The sequence below is a fragment of the Arctopsyche grandis genome, chromosome 9 (assembly GCF_051622035.1).
Source record: "Arctopsyche grandis isolate Sample6627 chromosome 9, ASM5162203v2, whole genome shotgun sequence".
Lineage (NCBI taxonomy): Eukaryota > Metazoa > Arthropoda > Insecta > Trichoptera > Hydropsychidae > Arctopsyche > Arctopsyche grandis.
Genome location: NC_135363.1, coordinates 1,795,476 through 1,815,574, shown reverse-complemented (window position 1 = coordinate 1,815,574; position 20,099 = coordinate 1,795,476). Strand labels below are relative to the sequence as shown.

The 20,099-nt window shown below is 34.7% G+C and overlaps 2 protein-coding genes across 2 annotated transcripts in view; one reads left to right on the top strand and one right to left on the bottom strand.

The window, feature by feature from the left end:
- The window catches only part of LOC143916882 (uncharacterized), a 357,016-nt gene that overhangs the window by 175,755 nt on the left and 161,162 nt on the right, over positions 1 to 20,099 (top strand). The gene's annotated exons all lie outside the window — the stretch shown is intronic.
- Positions 1 to 20,099, bottom strand: part of LOC143916562 (tetraspanin-1-like) — a 203,273-nt gene that overhangs the window by 105,257 nt on the left and 77,917 nt on the right. The window contains exon 3 of the mRNA XM_077437706.1: positions 11,600 to 11,654. The gene's annotated coding sequence lies outside the window, so the exon portion shown is untranslated. The remainder of the gene's footprint in view (positions 1 to 11,599; positions 11,655 to 20,099) is intronic.

Below are 20,099 nucleotides of genomic sequence, written 5' to 3'. Positions count from 1 at the left end.
CACAACGTTTCATCAATTAATTGTGTACACATTCATATGTAATATAAACAAACATAAATATTGCGCGTACACGAGTTCAATAAAAATCAAACACGAAAGTGTAATTTTGGTCGTGATTATGGGGTTAAAACGCATAAAATTACGACGCCGCACATTTGACAGTTTAAAAGGGTCAATTTCGGACGAGTTAACTACCCTCGGAAATTAATGAATAAATTAACGAGTCAATCCGCGGTAAGTACATGAGTGTATTTACATATTCGCGTATTGATCCCAAAAGGTCTTATGTCGCTTTTTATACGTTGAAGTATACGTTAATTATTTATTTATTTATTATCGAAGAAAAAGGCGGCAAAGCCGATGTACCTAGGGATTGCAATTTACGGTCAAATATCACAAAAATCGTAAGAGTTTTTTTCTGGATTAGATTACTGTAGGTGGTTACTTTTTCTAAAAATGTTAGCCTATATCAAATCAAATATATGTAATATATTCATTTAAAGTTTGGACCATTTGGAAGTTTCAATCATAATTGAAACAATCGTCTAATCGCATTAATTACGATTTGCTTGGTCTGTGTTGCCAGTTAATTTATCAATTTGAAATAACCACATTTTATACTGAAAATTAATAAATTCCAGACAGCCTAATCCAATATGTCATTTGCATCTATATTTAACGTAATTTTTTTAGCAATTATGTATATGCCTATATATTTAATTTTCGATAAAATAGTTTCCGCCAATTGCCGGTAAATTTTAAAATTTACCGACATCAAAGATTTGTAAATTTATCGGCAAACCGGTATACCGATAAACCGATTTACCGGTATTGCAATCCCTAGATGGATTCAACGGGTTTGATAATATTTACAAACAGTAGTAGAGATATACAAATATCAAATAAAATAACAAAATAAAACGAAAAAAAATCGAAAATATTGACGACTCAAAATAGACGAAAATAAAATAAACAAGAGAAAATACAAAAGATAAACCTTACTTAAAAAAAGGAAAAACTCCGTACGAAAACCCTTTTATTTTAAGGAAATCGTCAAGCTTATTTTTAAAATGATTTAAGTTACTCGAATTTACTAATACATTGAATAGACTATTCAAAATTTTAACTTATCTATTTGAGAAGAAATATTCTCTAATTATTTTGAAGTTAATATATTTTAGGAGTTTGACAGTATAACCTATGTATTTGTTTGATTGTTTTAAAATATACCACAGTGTCTTCACATGTTATCCCAATATGACACTGTGGCCAGAAAATACAATAAAAATTATATAAAATAAACAAATATCCTTCATGTATAAACACAAATTACCTAAACACAATCTGCTTTAGACCGTTGACTTAAGAATGTCTTTAATGTAATTAGTATTCAATAAGTAATAATTTAAGTACGAGCTTTTAGCTCAAAATTTTACCGATTTAAAATTCAACACACTTCCAATTAACCCTTTTAAATGAAAACAAAAAATAGTGTAGCCCGAACATTATCCCAATAAACATTTTTCAATAGAAAATACTCAATATAAAATAGCATTAACAGTGGGAAAAAATCCCAAATGAAAATACGTACTTTTGACTTATGATTTGAACTGGACGACTACTTGGAGAGATTTGAAAGCTAAAAAGTACTACAAATGAAAGATAAAATACCCGACTATAGATTACAGTATTTATTTTGAACAGGAAATTGACAGATTTTGAGACATCGACCGAACAAGATGAAGATATAGAAAAATCACGCGATTTAAAAAACACATGTTTCTCCGAATCTCGAGCCAATCAACATTTTTTATTACCAGATTCATGTTTACTGAGCATAGATCTATAAGAAAAATCATATCTTGTCTCTGAACCAAAAAAAAGTCGTCATTTGTCGAACAGTGAAATCAATTAGGTGAGAAGGAACCTATAATTTCATTTCTTCTAATATAGTTGGGTTGCAAATATCACATAATATTTTGAAGAAATGGCAGACATTAAGCATATCCCTCCGACAAGATAGGGAACTATAGCCAACAGATCCCTGTGCATGAGTGCTATTGTTAAACATAATGCGATTATGAATGTTATTGTTAAACATAATGCGATTATGAATGTTATTATTAAACACTATTAGATGAGTGTTATTGTTAAACACAAAGAGGTTTATCATTGAACAATTGGTAAACCTCATTGTAATTATGTTTCAAAGTTTCAATAATCCGGTTCGTTATGGTGGATTATGGACAATACCCTTTATGTACTACTAACCAGTATTGCAGTGAACATGGCATTTATATAACTCTTCTACGCCTAAATTTAAATTAATAATGCAATTTCTTATTGTATTTCTTATGGCTTCTAACCAAACTGCTCTGTATTACAATTTTTGCTACAACAGCATGAACGCTATGCGATAAAAACACAACATTATTCACATACATACAGAGAAAAAAGGATTGTAAATAGGTTTTTGAGCTCTTTTTCCTATTATGCTGTAGATTAACATTAGAATAATATAATACTATAATTACTAACCAAATTAAAATAAATTGTAAAATAGAAAATGATCAGTAGATCAGTAGCTATTAAAATAGATATAAGATGTATTGTGAACATAATTTCGTAATAATAAAAAGCATTTAAAAATCAAAATCAATACAGAGAAATGTAATAATAATAGAATTGGCTTTAGGCCATATATTGTCGTCAAGTGACGAGTTTCCACAAACATTTTTAAATAATTTCAGCATCAGTAGTATTTGATGCTTGGTGGTCGACATACATAGCCAGCAGCATAGCTCGAACGTTAAGCTTCTGCTTACCGTCAAGAAGGTGCCGGGTTCTATCCCTGAATGAAAATGAATTTTTCAGAATATGCTGTTGGTCAGACCTGGATTTGTGACTCCAGGTTGATCGTTTCCTATCAGAGTTTGCCAATTTTCTCTGATTTCATTGTTGGAACGGTTCCCGGAAAATAAAATTGGCTAAAAAAAATCCTTCCTACCTACTATGTCACCACTATTTGAAAAATTTGATTGATGTACAATAAAAATTTACGTACAATTCATAGATGTCTCGTTAATTTGCGAGTTTTTTCAGTGTCTCGCAATTCAACGACTTATAATAAAAATGCTGTATTTGTATTTGTAATTGGCCAGGAAGGCGCATTGGGATTTACCTGTAAGGCCTTCCTGGTATATATGTAAAATAAAAATAAAAATATGTCCGATAAAAACTTCTCTGAACAAGGGCAATGGGCAAGTACATCGTTAAAAATTGCACAATGCATTAAAAAACACACAATAAACAACATTAGATGCATTTTTATAAGTAAATTGATCATTTAAGTAACATATTATTCAAATAACATCGTAGTTTGACAGTTTTTAAAAGTGTCATGACGATTGCCCGCATTCTACATAACATTTCAGGGGTGGCATCAGAGAAATGTAAAAATTATTTTTAAAGAAATGTAAAAACATGGCACCGAATACTCAATTATATCAATAACCAATTATTTAAGTTTAATTAATATAAACATCGTTCATTTTATATTATACATATTTTTGTTGAAACTATACATTACACGTTAATTTGAGAGTTCCCAAGGACAGACAAAGACAAAAAAAGTGGATAAAATAATCAGCCAACTGAGAAAAGAAACGGATTGGCCACCAACGCCCAACACCACCATATACTCAATATATAAATAAATCTATATCAAAATAAAACTTTAATTTCTGTAGTGTATATGTGATGACCCTGATTGAATTCCGTGCGTTTTAACGTATGTACATAGTTATGAAGACGCACCGCGTAATATTGAAACAATTTATTTATTCGTAAAGGCGCTTCTATTATTATAACATTTCTCTGCATACATTTATAATGTGTGTGAAAAAATCAGAAACTACAGACAAGCCACATGATAATACATAAATACATATTATCCATAGATAAGGTAAAAATAAAAACGGAAAACTCTAATAGGAGACCAAATATCCACAGCGAACGTTTCAAGCCCCTCACGTGAAGCCACCATTTCCTGAAATTCTTTCGAATCCATTGTTCTATCGTGTAAACAATCGTGAAACGTCGTTTCGTATTCTTCACATGCATGTACATATGTATGTAGACGAATTTATTTTATTTCATCGATGCAAAATCAATTTTGTCGCAGACACGAAGTCCCGTCAGAAGCTCTACGACCCAATTTCGGGTCGCGACCCTTAGCTTAAGAAGCACTGCCTCGATACATATAATACGAACACACACATATCGAACTGTAGAATATTAATTCAATATCGGTTTCTCGTCCGGTAATTGCGTTCGGTCTACATATGTACGTTCCGTTTTCGCAAATCAACTGTCAGTGTGTGTGCTTGAGATAATAAATCTTAAATTTCGACACGACTTATATTACACATATAATACATATGTGCATTTAATGAACTAATCTTATGTATGTATGTACAGTGGCATAGCTAGGATTTTCGGGCCCTCATGCTAAATTTAACCAAGAGCCCCCCTACCCCACCCCCCCATAACGTGATTTTTAAAAATATGACATGATTTGTTGATACATATTTGCACAGGACTATTATTATTATAATTCTACAAAATATTAAATTTAGCTTAGCTGACCGATTTTAAAAATTTGTCTTTCTCGATTTAAGGCTTGCAAAATTTTGCAATGAGTCTTATGGGTTATTGTGGATTGAGTATTTCTAATATGGTATTTTTCTCTTAATAATGGCGTTACGTGTTTAATTATTCCACTTGAACCCAAAAGCCTTTTATGGTGTGCAACACTATGTTCTTCGTGACCTTTTCACATTTTTGTATCGTAAAATAAAGGTGAAGCAAAATAATATTTTATATATACAAATGTATGACTCGGGTAATTTTTCTTAGAATGTTAAATTATATTGAGTGTGCGTATTTTTATATAAATTTGGATCCCCTGTCAAGCTGAGCCCTCATGATTTGCATAACTTTGCAATGAGATATCTACGCCACTGTACATATATACAGTTGACAAAGATATGTATATATCTTTGACAAATTGACAAAGATATGTATATATCTTTGTCAATTTCGTCTCGATGATTTTGCAGAAACTTTCCCTATTTTAATTTCCCCTATTTCTGACCAAAAACATCTAATGAAATGTGACCCAAACTTGAAACCATATAGAGCCTGCCCACGCCGACTGACTTGCGGGCAACTCGGTGGGTGACTTTGTTGCGCGACCAGATCAAATGTGTGCAGTTGTATGGAGCATGCCACACCAAACAACTCACTGGTTGCCCAAGTCGTGAAACCACTCAACCAGCAAGACCAATTGCCGGCGTTGGGTCTGGTCACGGTGATTTTATTTCATGGGCAACCATTGCGATTTCTCAAAATGTTAAGCGTTGTAATGAGGGATAACACATTTGGTGATTACATAGAAGAAAACTATGAACACGTGTGACTGTCAAAATTCTTGTAGGTGAGCGTATTCTTTGTCACTTCTGGTGACCAAGAGTGTACCACAAGCAACTACGCTTGGGTAACAAAGTCACATGGTGTGGTTCGGCTGTAAATATCGGGACTAAATTACATTTTTAGCTAATGAATTTTCGATATAATTTGTGCTTTACTGGTGTGTGTGTGCGAGAAGGATACAGGATGAAAGCCAGGCCCACGTCAACACAAGAATTCATGGCCTTAAACCTACAAAATTCGGCCATATAACTTTAAGCAAAAACATCAAGTAAATAAATCATCCTCTCCCTAACAGATCAAATGATATCAAAAACTTCAGGCATATCAACAGAAAACAATGTTTTTATTTACATTTTCCCGGAAATTTTTCAAACCCTCCCTCCCCCCGTAAATACAAATACATATATATTTTATAATATAAAATATACGTATAATGTACATACATAAATACCTGTATGTATAATTTTGGACGCCGATAACGGCCGGATAAACTTCAGGCCATTCTCGTCCCAGAGCGTCTGAAGTTTGTATTAACAGGGGAAACATGGCGGCGATTATTTAGCGTCTAATTTACTCGGTTTACACGATTCGTGTAGAGATGGAAAGTTTGATAATGTGAGCTGCTCGTTTAAGTGTCGGGCATTTCCCGGACTCAATTTTAGACCTGTCCGCCGGATTGAAACTGTACAAATGTATATGTGTACATATGTATATACATGAAAAATGAAAATTTTAGCTTTTCCACAATGGACTTGGTTAAAGGATGCCATATGTCTCGGAGAAAAATCTAAATAAGCAGACTCTAACACGAGAGGGTCGATATATGTAGGAACATACGTACATAGATATGCTACCATGTGTATATATATATGTATGTACATATACATTTTATTTTATTTTATCAATCATCATCATATCATATACATACATATATAATATCGCTATTCCGTCTGTGTGTCTGTCTGAGATAACGATCGCCGTACTATAATAGTCGTTTCGATTCGACATACATATGTACGTTTACAGCTAAACCACTGCCAAAACGTATATACGAATACAATAAGAAAAGAAAAATCTTGCATATATACTGATCGCTACTAATGTTTCCGCTTGGCAGAGAATTTACCGACATCTATTTAAAATTTGATTAATTAATTATTTTTTCTATCGGTGATTTATATTGTTTATATGTAGGTAGGTAGGTAGGTAGTTTTTACCATGATATTAAACAATTAAATATAAATATTAAATAAAATACGTATATTTAAAAGGTGTTTGAAAAAAGTCGAACGCGTGGTGATCGAACACATGACCGACGACACATTTCTTTCAGTTTTTTTTATTTAATAACTTAAATATGCCATCACTCATGCGATCCTATGTCATCAGGTACAACACTAGTTTATTAGCCACAGTGACATACGGAATTCTCAAACGCGTCACTGTGACCAGAGATATAAGCATAACAAACTGCTTAGTATCCCAGATCAGCCACCAGATCCGCGGACCACATTTTCAGAATCACTCGATTCAAAATAAATATTAAAAATAAAAATAAAACAAACAGCCACTCCTACAGCGTCGTCTGCTTGGAGGTTGTTTATATTGTATATCAATTATTTGACGTACGGCATTTGAACCTCACGAAGAGGTTTTATAATACTCAATCTATTGGACAAGTTTTGATTTGATTTTTAAATGCTTTTTATTATTACGAAATTTTGTACGAAATCTTTTTTAATAGCTACTGATCTACTGATCATTTTCTATTTTACAATTTAATTTAATTTGGTTAGTAATCATAGTATTATATTATTCTAATTGTAATATATTATTTATTTTATTTTGAGTTGATTAAGAACTATGACGATTAAATATTGGATATATTGAGGATATACCCTGCATCGCCTTGCATTTCGCTCCCTCAATGTGAGGTGCCCATCTCATTCTTTTATCGAACGTTACTCCTAAATATTTTATTACTGCCTGCCATTTCAAGACTTTCTCCAGAGGGGATCTTCAGATCTGAACTTGGCTTATGCTTTCTAACACTAAAGAATATGGCGTCTGTTTTGGTTTGATTAATTTGAATTTTCCACTTAGTGAAGTGTTCAGTCATTGTTTTAATTGCAAATTCAAGATTTTTAAGAATAGTGTCTGGTTTTTTGCTACTTGTGAAGCAAGCGGTATCATCTGCATATAGAGCTATGTGACAGTTTTTTTGGAATAGGGATGTCTTTTATATGTATATGGAGAACAAGAGTGGGCCAAGCAAGCTCCCCTGCGGAACGCCAGCTGCGATTATTTTTGGAGACGATAATTCATTATTTACGCTATCCACAAGTTTTAAATGTATAGGAATGTTAAACATCTCATATGTAGATTGGGTACATTGATGGAACTTTTTTCTAAGGGATATAAAACATCCGTCGAATTATATGTAATAGAAAGAACACCGCCATTATGTATTACATAGAAAAAGGTTTTAGTGTCGAACGCTGAATGAACCGAGGCATATTGTAATCATTAAGTTGCACATACATATATATAATAGTGTTACGTTTAATTGAACATTATTATAATAGAGTTTTTTGATTTTGATCTGATATAGCTACTGATCTACTGATCATTTTATATTTTACAATTTCAATTTAATTTTGTTAGTAATCATATTATTATATTATTCTTATGTTAATGTACAGCATAATAGGAAAAAGAGCTCAAAAACCTATAAATGCTCATAATACATCTAATACATAATATTAATTAAATACTCTCCAAAGTCGACGATCTAAAGCAGATTGCGTTTAGGTAATCTGTGTTTATAGTCGTAATCACCTACATAGATTCTTCACAAGTGTGTTAGTATGATTATTAGTGATTCTGTCATAGAATCTACTGGTTAGTTTGTTAGTAACGAGTTCTTGGTTTTCGGTGCTTATCAACGCAGTCACCGAGCCACGCTGCTGGCTAATGTATGTACATATATAAAAATCAAATATATAAACTGAAATAATAATTCATAAATCCGCACTGCGAGCACGGTATGTATTGAATGATGCAATACACGTGTTGAAATTTCCCAAACCAAAACACACCGTGTACATAAGGTCGTGCATACATAAAATGGGATATATGAGGAATGTGTGTGAGCATATTGGCAGCATCTTAAGTTTTTGTTTGGCACGTGTGGCACCTTGTTCACGACCGCTGCACCCAACACGTTTTCAAACATGCTAGCTGACTAGTTCATACATATGTACATACATATGTATACTTAAAGTACACATGCAGTGTCGACACGAAACATGGTTGCTACCGACGACAAATTGCCTGCAGCACCGACTCTTGTGCATTGTGTATTATATTGTATTATAATACACCCTGTCACTGAATTTTCACGTACCCTTACAATTTACACTTATCCCAAACATAACAATGCAATACCTATGTACATATGTTTGTGCATATCATTTTAGATACGGAGACTTTAAGTGTGGAGAAGCTTGAAAATATTAATAAAAAATCAGAGACCCACACACAAATCTATATCCACCATACATATGCCTTTTAGACGTGAGCTGTAGAGTGTGTTCAAAGTAGACTTTTAATATTATTCTTAAAACTTAGCCTACATTTATGTAGCTAATTATAATAACTTTAGTTTGTGTACATTATAGCAAACATCAGTGGTTGGTTGGCATGTGATGCTTTCAACTAAGTGGTCACGGGTTCAATCCCTCGCCCAGTGCTACTAGCCAGACGGTATTTGGATATGTGACTTTTAGGTAGCTAATTATAATAACTTAAGTTTATGTACATGGTAGCATACATCGGTAATTGTTTAGCATGTGATGCTTTCAACTAAGTGGTCACGGGTTCAATCCCTCGCCCAGTGCTACTAGCCAGACGGTATTTGGATATGTGACTTTTAGGTAGCTAATTATAATAACTTAAGTTTATGTACATGGTAGCATACATCGGTAATTGTTTAGCATGTGATGCTTTCAACTAAGTGGTCACGGGTTCAATCCCTCGCCCAGTGCTACTAGCCAGACGGTATTTGGATATGTGACTTTTATGTAGCTAATTATAATAACTTAAGTTTATTTACATGGTAGCATATATCGGTGATTGGTTAGCATGTGATGCTCTCAACTAAGTGGTCACGGGTTCAATCCCTCGCCCAGTGCTACTAGCCAGACGGTATTTGGATATGTGACTTTTATGTAGCTAATTATAATAACTTAAGTTAATGCACATGATAGCATACATCAGTGGTTGGTTGGCATGTGATGCTTTCAACTAAGTAGTCACGGGTTCAATCCCTCGCCCAGTGCTACTAGCCAGACGGTATTTGGATATGTGACTTTTATGTAGCTAATTATAATAACTTAAAGTAATGTACATGGTAGCATACATCGGTGGTTGGTTGGCATGTGATGCTTTCAACTAAGTGGTCACGGGTTCAATCCCTCGCCCAGTGCTACTAGCCAGACAGTATTTGGATATGTGACTCCAGGTCTATTTATCTGATTTCATTGAAACGGTTTCAGAAAATTGGCAACCTTGTCGCAAAATTCTAGTTTTCAGTATTTCGATTTCGCTGATTTATAAAATAATGCAAAATATATAAAATTTATCTATAAATATGACATATGATGCTTTGTAAAATTAATCTATAGATTGTTTATAATATATGTACCTATGCATAAAATAAAATAAAATGTACACGAATAAGAAATTTCTGTAATCTAAAATTTGGACGTGTGAACGTTTTGTCGGTGAAACATTCTATTGCGTGATAATTTCGACATAACGTGAACGTTGTTTCGAAAAACCAGAAGAAATGCTCATTAATGTCAACGAACATTTTGAAATAATTTATGAAAATACTGTTGCGTAAGGGTGGGTGGAGGATCCAAGTAAAAGCCAACAGTCGTTTCACAGCATTTATTGATGATTCAGGAGTTACACGCACTGTCACTGCTCCGTCCAGAATGACATGATATCGCCTACGTACCGCCTTATAAAGGGTAGATCTCTCAGGACGCCTAATCTGTTTACCCGTTGTATAGTCACGTATTCGGATATGTATTTCCAAGACATTGGGTCTTCCCATACCGATTCTGAGAAATAACTAATAACGGTCATTGTTTAGCCTAAACGCACTTAGAGTCCAGATATAATCTTTGGAAGTAAGTGCATGCATTTAGTTAACCGATAACAGATATCCGTTGGTCTAAGTACAATTCGCTCAATCCGCGGCGTACGTAACAATACTAATAAGTACATCGGAAATTGTGAACTTATTGACTGGCGTACTAAAAGTGGCTTGTCGGAGAATTTATTGCGTTTTGGACGAAACTTTTCATTCACACTATTTCGTGCCTAAAATATCGAAAAAAATGAGTTTCATCGTTGAAATTGGGGTTCTGGTGGGGGCTTTAATTACCGTCGTAATTGGAACCATTTCAATATCAAGTGCATTTAAAACGCGAGCAGGATGCATGACGCAAGCCACGTCCACAGTCTTAAGACCATAAAACTCGGCTGTGGGACTTCAGTCCTAGCATTTTGAATGTTGACATTAAATCACTCTCCTCATTCACCTCTCTATTTAATTAATTATAATCTATCGAGGATAAAATCCATGACCCTTCAGTAATAAGGCAGGCGCTGTATCGGCTGAGCTGTCGCCGTGATTAAATTGTTATCGATTTTCAAGTAAAAAACTCAATTTAGAAAATGTCGAGATACATTAGAAGGTGTTCGAAGTTGGATTTCGACGTTTATTTGGATGTATGTATATTTGAACGTATTTCAATTTAATTATTAACGGCTAATTAGGGCCCGCGATAACGTCTGCTAGACGACGACGGGTACGTGTTAATCTAACTAATCTACAAAATTAGTTTAATGAAAAGAAAGGAGGGAAAAAACCTTCACCCGCTTTTACACCGATTTCGTGCTGAAGTGCTTAGCCGAAAATCAGATTAAATCAAAACTAATTGAAAATCAAATACTGCGCCCGAAAAAAGTAAATAAAATGTTACATGCGCGTGTTATGTTACATATGTTCACTACAAGTTACATAGCTTCTTACCTTATTCAGTTTGGTTTTTCAGCTTTCACGCCCGTAATCCATTTTTTTGTTTTATCTGAAACAATTAAAAATAATGAACACATTAGATTTACTGATTTTCATACAAAGAAAACGAAAAATAACCTTTTTTTGTTAACACTTGCTAATACGTGCTAACAAAACGAAATAATATTATGACGTCAATGACTTGAAAATATGTTGTTAGGATATTTATGTAATTATATAAGTAATCCTTTTGTTATAGAGACATGTTAAATTTGACCCAAAATGTAAAATATTGTTACGTACGCCGCGGATTAAGCGAATAGAATCCCAGAGACTGTGTGACCGTTCAAGGATTATCTGTTTAACGAATATCTGTTAACGGATTAACTGAGTGCATACCGTGCGACTGGTATAAGTGGTTTCAAGGATTAGCGACAGGCTAAGTGCAAGTAAGCTAAACAATTATTGCACTTTTCATACCGTGGGAATACATATCCGAATACGTGACTATACAGTAGGTAAACAGATTAGACGTCCTGAGAGATCTACCGCTTATAATGCGGTACGTAGGCGATATCATGTCATTCTGGACTGAGCACTGCCAGTGCGTGTATCTCCTTAATCATCAATAAATGCTGTGACACGACTGTTGGCCTTTTACTTGGATCCTCAACCCACCCCTACGCAACAATATTATAAAACCCGAACTATTCATCATTGTTCGGTGAAGTGTAAGTAGAAAAGGAAAAATAAAAATTTAATTTTTTTTGAAAATTTTGGCGCGTAAGATCCATTTTTAAATATCAACAAATTATTAAATGAAGTAAACTCAAATTTTAGGAAAAATAGGACAGGATTGCCAATTTTTTGGAACCGTTTCCTATGAAATCAAACTGTGAATGGAATCGATCGACCTTGGAGTCACATATCCAAAGTCTGACCAGAAGCAAAGCCAGAAATAGAACCCGTGACCACACAATCGAAAGCATTGCATGCTAACCACTGATATATGTTGCTGGGTGAATTGATGATAATTATGTCCATGGTCATCCACGTGTGTTGGTACAGTGTTGACAAGCTACATACATACATACATACTGAGCTTCTGCCTTAAAACTCATTCCAAACACGCACACACTCAATACACCCAATTTCTGCCACCAAATTATAGATCTCCTCACGCTGGTGTCAGAAGTGGGATAACACCATAGATGCGCCGTATCCTTGGAAATTACACCGCAACACCATCGTCCAATTACGCAACGATTTATAAGTCGATGTATTTTGTAATTAAAACAGTGAAGAGCAACTTTTCAAGCGTGAAGAATAACTTTGCTCCGAATAAGGAGAGGCCCCCTTAATTCAATTCAATCCCGTGAAGAAATTCTCAAACCTCCCGCCCTTCCCTCAGACCCCCATCGTCCTTTTCTTCGTCTCTCCCACCCCTCCCCTCAAATTTGATAACAGTTAATTGGGAATACCCCCCCTCCCCCCGCCAACCCCACCCCCGCCTCCAATGAAAACTTAGTAGCCGTTCAATGAGGAAGCAATAAGTAACACAGATCGTCGTTTAATTGGTTCCGTTTAATTTAATAGCCTCGGCCGTTGTGTGTATTGTAAGTTGTCGGCCGGTGTAAACTTTCCATTGTTTATTCATTGCAGATATTCAATATTGGGAATTAGTCGGCGCTAACTCGCCAATAACGAACACGTTCACGCCATATTGAATTTCCGGTTCAACAACAAATATGTTTTACTAGTGTTGGACCCGTTGATTTCAACGGGTGGTTTCGAAAAGGAATTGAAACTCGAATAAAAATAAAGTTAAAGATATTGAATCGACTGGTTTCGGAAAGAAATTGATGCACGAATTACGAAGTGATTACGAATTACGAACTACGTTTTGTGCATCGCCGACCTCCTGACGCCTTTGCCCCCGATGCCTCCGTCGCTCCGGGGCCTTCGGCCCCAGCGCCGCCGACGCCTCCGGCGCCCCCGACGCCTTCGGCACCCCGGGGGCTTCGCCCCCAGCGCCGCCGACGCCTCCGGCGCCCCCAGCACCCCCGATGCCTTCGGCACCCCGGGGGCTTCGCCCCCAGCGCCGCCGACGCCTCCGGCGCCCCCAGCCCCCCCGATGCCTTCGGCACCCCGGGGGCTTCGCCCCCAGCGTCCCCGATGCCTTCGGCATCCCGTCGCCCCCAGCGTCCCCGATGCCTTCGGCATCCCGTGGGCTTCGCCCCCAGCGCCGCCGACGCCTCCGGCGCCCCCAGCGCCCCGATGCCTTTGGCACCCCGGGGGCTTCGCCCCCAGCGCCGCCAGCGCCCCCGGCAATGAAAAAACTGAAAAAATGAAAAAAATGAAAAAAATGAAAAACTGAAAAAATGAAAAAAATGAAAAAACTGAAAAAATGAAAAAAATGAAAAAAATGAAAAAACTGAAAAAATGAAAAAAATGAAAAAACTGAAAAAATGAAAAAAATGAAAAAACTGAAAAAATGAAAAAAATGAAAAAAATGAAAAAACTGAAAAAATGAAAAAAATGAAAAAACTGAAAAAATGAAAAAAATGAAAAAAATGAAAAAACTGAAAAAATGAAAAAAATGAAAAAACTGAAAAAATGAAAAAAATGAAAAAAATGAAAAAACTGAAAAAATGAAAAAAATGAAAAAACTGAAAAAATGAAAAAAATGAAAAAACTGAAAAAATGAAAAAAATTAAAAAACTGAAAAATATGAAAAAAAAAAAAAATTTGTTCCCCATACTGGTTGATGGTTGATCGTCCGTCACATACAAATATACAAATATACAAATATACAAATATACAAATATACAAATATACAAATATACAAATATATTTAGCGACAGTCCGTTTTTATATATAGTATAGATATATATATATATATATATATATATATATATATATATATATATATATATATATATATATATATATATATATATATATATATATATATATATATATATATATATATATATATATATATATATATATATATATATGAGTTCGGTCTTTCGTGTCATGTGAGGAGGACGTGCTTCTGCGTTCCTCCCGCTATTACTCGCTTAAACCCGGCTATTGCACGAAATTTAACTTAACCATCTAATCACTTATTTTACTAATTGCATCCTAGTATAATTTAAGTGTAAAAATAAACAGCAAATCGGTCGTAAAAAGCGGTTTTATATCAGTTATTTCGAAAAATTTTGTGCTAATTTTTGTGTCAAATCGGTGTCAAACGAGATACATCTCCCTACCTGAATACAAAAAAAGGGTCCTTCGCCAGCCAAGTCGGTCCCACAGAAGCAATAAATCTTCCACATAATTGCTTCCAGCCAAAAATCTTTAACGAACTTTACTTAATAGAATAATAGCAAACAGAAACGGTGTTTCCCAACTGTCTATCAGTTCTTTTTCATATTTAAATTATATTAAAGTAATTCGTGTAATTTTATATACTTTACTAAAGTTATTATTAAAATATTAAATTGCAAACCGCACTCACATATATAAATCCGTTGTCTCCAAAGAGGCGTCTCACGATAAAGATCTGTAAAAAAGTAGTATAACAATTGCTAATCTATTATTATCATAACTAACTACTTTCACTTACAAAGTAACCCTGTTAAATGGCATGTAATAACTCATAAGTGATCCAAGTGATACCTAGGATGACTATATGTCAAAGCTGACCACAGAGAAGAGTTTATGGCGGTAAGAACTCACTCCTTGAATGGAAATCTCTCTCAAGTACCGCCTTTTTCTCAACACATCTTGGATAAATGCGAGAAAAATAATATCCAAACCTCCAACAAGGTAAGAGTGACGATGGATGATAGCTTAGCTAATAGAAACCTGTATTTAGCCACGTACAATGTAAGAACGTTATCGAGTGAAGGAAGTGTGCTTGCATTAGAGAATGAACTAGAAAGTATCAAATGGGATTTAGTAGGACTTAGCGAAGTAAGACGAAAACAGGAAAACCAAATAATCCTAAAAAGTGGTAACTGTCTCTACTGGAGAGGGCTACCAAATGGTAGAATAGGAGGAGTAGGGTTTCTTATCAATAAGAGAATAGAAAGAAATATTATAGAAATAAACGACATATCGGAACGTATATGCTATGTAGTATTAAGAATCTCGAGCAGGTACACTTGTCAAATCTTCCAAGTGTACGCCCCCACATCTAGCCACCCAGACGAGGAAATAGAAGACTTCTACGAAAAACTACAGGGCGCATACGATAATAGCCGCCACCACTTTAAAATAATCATGGGCGACTTTAACGCAAAAATAGGACAAAAGGCAAACACAGAAAGAGCAGTAGGCAATTTTGGTACCGGCCAAAGAAACGACAGAGGCGATCGCCTCATAGAATTCGCAGAACACAACAGGCTCTTCATCACTAATTCATTTTTCAGGAAAAACACCAACAATAAGTGGACTTGGGAGAGTCCTAAAGGAGACAGAAACGAGATCGATTTCATCCTAACAAATGCCCTGCACTCCGTTAAAGACGTTAGTGTTTTAAGTAAAGTAGATATAGGCAGCGATCACAGATTAGTCCGTGCCAAGATGGCCATTAATATAAATTGCGAACGTAGGAAATTAATAAAAGGATGCAGTAACTCTCCAGATTTCGCTCAACTAAGGTCTAGGAAAAAGGAATTCGAACTCGAACTTGGAAATCGATACGGGAAATTAAACCCAGAAGCAGACATCGAGGAATTGAACACTGTAATTAGTTCGGTTCTAACCTCAACAGGTAAGAAATTAGGTGGTTTCAGGAAACAGATTAAATTAAGCAAAATTTCAGCGGAAACAAAAAACCTAATTAAGCATAAAAGGAATTTAGATAGGGATAATAATAAGCAAGAATACAATCTAGTAAATAAGGAAATTAAGAAGAGAATAGTCAGGGATGTCAGGGATTTTAACAGCAAGCTAATAGAAAATACCATTAAGAATAACCGTAGCCTGAAAAAGTGCAAACAGGATCTTTTCTTAGGCAAAAACCAAATGATCGCAATCAGATCAGAGAGCGGAGTAATAATTAGGAATAGAGAAGAAATCATAGACAGAGTTTACACGTTCTATGCAAAACTATACGAGAACGACAACGGCCAATTCCCCACTCTGGAATCGACACACGGCCAAAGGGTTCCTGCAGTATTGCCTAGCGAAGTAGAGGCCGCGCTAAAAACTGCAAAGAATGGTAAAACCCCAGGGGAAGATAATATTCCCATCGACTTACTAAAATGTGGCGGCCCCCCCCTAATTAATATCTTAGCTAGGCTTTTCAGCAAATGCATCCAGAACCAAGCTATACCAGAAGGATGGAATAACGCAACTATCATTTTAATACACAAAAAAGGCGACAAAAGCGATATCAAGAACTACCGACCCATTAGTCTACTTTCAGCGGTCTACAAGCTCTTCACGAAGGTTATTACAGAAAGGCTGAAGAATATCCTCGACGAGAACCAACCTATAGAGCAGGCAGGGTTTAGGGCAAATTTCAGCACAATGGACCACCTCCAAGTAGTTGGCGAACTAATCGAGCGCGCCAACGAATATCAACGGCCACTGTGCCTAGGTTTCGTCGATTATGAGAAAGCCTTCGATACAGTTAGTCATAATGCAGTACTTAACGCTCTAAAAACACAGGGAGTGCCGGAACCCTATGTGGGACTGTTAGCTACAATATATAAGAATGCCACAGCTTCAGTTAAAATTTTTTCAGGTACAGATAGATTTAGCATAGGAAAAGGAGTAAGACAAGGAGATACAATCTCGCCCAAGTTATTCAATGCGGTGCTTGAGGGAGTTTTCAGGAAATTGGATTGGGATACAGCCGGAGTAAGCATCAATGGTCGCTTTTTGAGTCACCTTCGGTTCGCAGACGATATAGTTTTAGTAGCTCGTGATTCAGCTGACCTACTTATCAGACTAACACAGCTGGACAGGGAAAGTAGAAAAGTAGGATTAAAAATTAACGTAGATAAGACTAAACTAATGTTCAATAGTTATTGCATGCCTGATAGCATCCCCTTAGATGATAAACCAGTAGAAGTAGTAAATAATTATTTATATTTAGGTCAAATAATTGACATGTCTGGTAGTAAAAATGAAGAGATAAAGAGACGTATGAAATTGGGGTGGAGTGCATTTGGACGGATGAATGCTGTTTTTAAATCAAAAATGCCACTCTGCCTGAAGAAAAGGATCTTTGATCAATGCGTTTTGCCAGTGATGACGTATGGATGTGAAACTTGGACACTGAACGCCAAGATGCAAAATAAAATCCAATGCACTCAAAGAAGTATGGAACGCTGTATGCTTGGCATAACGAGGAAAGACAGGAAGCGGAACACGTGGGTGAGAAATATGACAAGGGTAGTGGACATAGTGGATAGAGTGAAGAGATTGAAATGGCAATGGGCGGGTCACGTAGCTAGGAGGATGGACGAAAGGTGGACAAAAGAAGTGCTTGAATGGTACCCGAGAGAAGGCAAAAGAGTAAAAGGAAGACCGCAAGGAAGATGGGTGAACGAAATTAGGAAAATGTGCGGAATGAGATGGATGAGTGTTGCGCAAAACAGAGACGAGTGGAAGCGTGTTGGAGAGGCCTTCATCCAGCAGTGGATGGCGAATGGCTGTAAATGATGATGATGATGATATATATATATATATATATATATTTATATATATATATATATATATATATATATATATATATATATATATATATATATATATATATATATATATATATATATATATATATATATATATATATATATATATATATATATATATATATATATATATATATATATATATATATAACGTTGGAGTTTGTGTGCCGAACTTTTACCAAAACAATACTACGTTCGCGGTCACTTTGGCAGCGCGCTCGTGCGATAATAATAATTCCGGTTCGACTTTCGCGTACACACTATGTACATATGTAAGTACAATGGCGGCTCAGATTTATTTAGCCAACTTTATTGGCGACTTCGTACAATGATATATTGGCGATTTTAACGAAACTTTTTTCGTGACCTGCAACAACACGTGTTGTTCCGAATTAGATTTTTTTTTTGATTTTTAAATGCATTTTATTATTACTATATTATGTTCACAATACATCTTATATATATATTTTAATAGCTACTGATCTACTGATCATTTTCTATTTTACAATTTTAAATTAATTTTGTTAGTAATCATAGTATTATATTATTATAATGTTAATATGTACAGCGTAATAGGAAAAAGAGCTCAAAAACATATTTAAAATTCTTATAAATACTCATAATACATCTAATACATAATATTAATTAAAGAGTCTCGACGATCTAAACCAGATTGTGTATGGGTAATCTGTGTTTATACCTGAAGGGTATAGACACTTTGTTGTAATTACGAGATTAAATTAATAGATCAGTAGCTATTAAAACAGATATAAGATGTACTGTGAACATACATAATTTAATTTAGTAATAATAAAAAGCATTTAAAAATCAAAATCAAAACAAATTTAATCTAACTAAATTGTGTTTTTTTAAGATGAGATTTTTCGTGTCACAATTTTAATAAAAATAATTATTTTTAAATGTTAATACAGGTACAAAAATAAAACTCCATTTTTGACCGTCGGAAACCTTATTGATTCGAAACACCTTTCATCGAAAAAATCTATAAATATGAACTTTTTTGGCTTCCAAACCATAATACTTTTACGGTGGGAATTATTTTGGCGAAAATAATTCCCACCGTAAAAGTATTATGGTAAAAGCGAAAATCTATACATAGCGAACGTTTTAATATCATTTTGTGAAAGTGTGATATTTGAAAAGGTCGGACAAAAAGTATAACTGATATAAAAATAGTGTTGAATTTCAATTCGAAAGCAAGAATAAATTGAATAAAAGGTAAAAAAAAAATACGTGGCTACATTTCAATACAGGTTTTTTTACCTTTATTTTTTAACATTTGTTTCAACGTGTTTGACACATCAAAATTTGCTCAGAATATTGTATAACACAAATAGGAATATAACGATCGGGGGTAAAATTCCGAACGAACTTATTACAGTATGTATAATGTTTTATAAATGTATATTATATAGTTATATATGTACATTATCGTGTAACACGTGGTTAGACATTTTGTCACCTAAGGTAAAAGAAAAAATTTGACGCTCTATATAGTATTTTTTTTTTCAATTTAATAATAAGCAAAATTTTAGTATTTAATATTAAGCAAAATTTCAGTATAATATTAAGCAAAAATAAGATATTAATTAAGACATACAATACTAAGGGGTGCCCTTGTATTAGTTTAATGCAGGGGGGGGGGCTTAAATTTAAAAACATACATATATCAGATATGTAAAATAGAGTATGAATATGAAATCAACGGGTCACTGTTCGAAGAAGAGTATCTTCCAAAGTCATACAGTTTTTCATATCTTCTACTTAGTTTAGTCTAA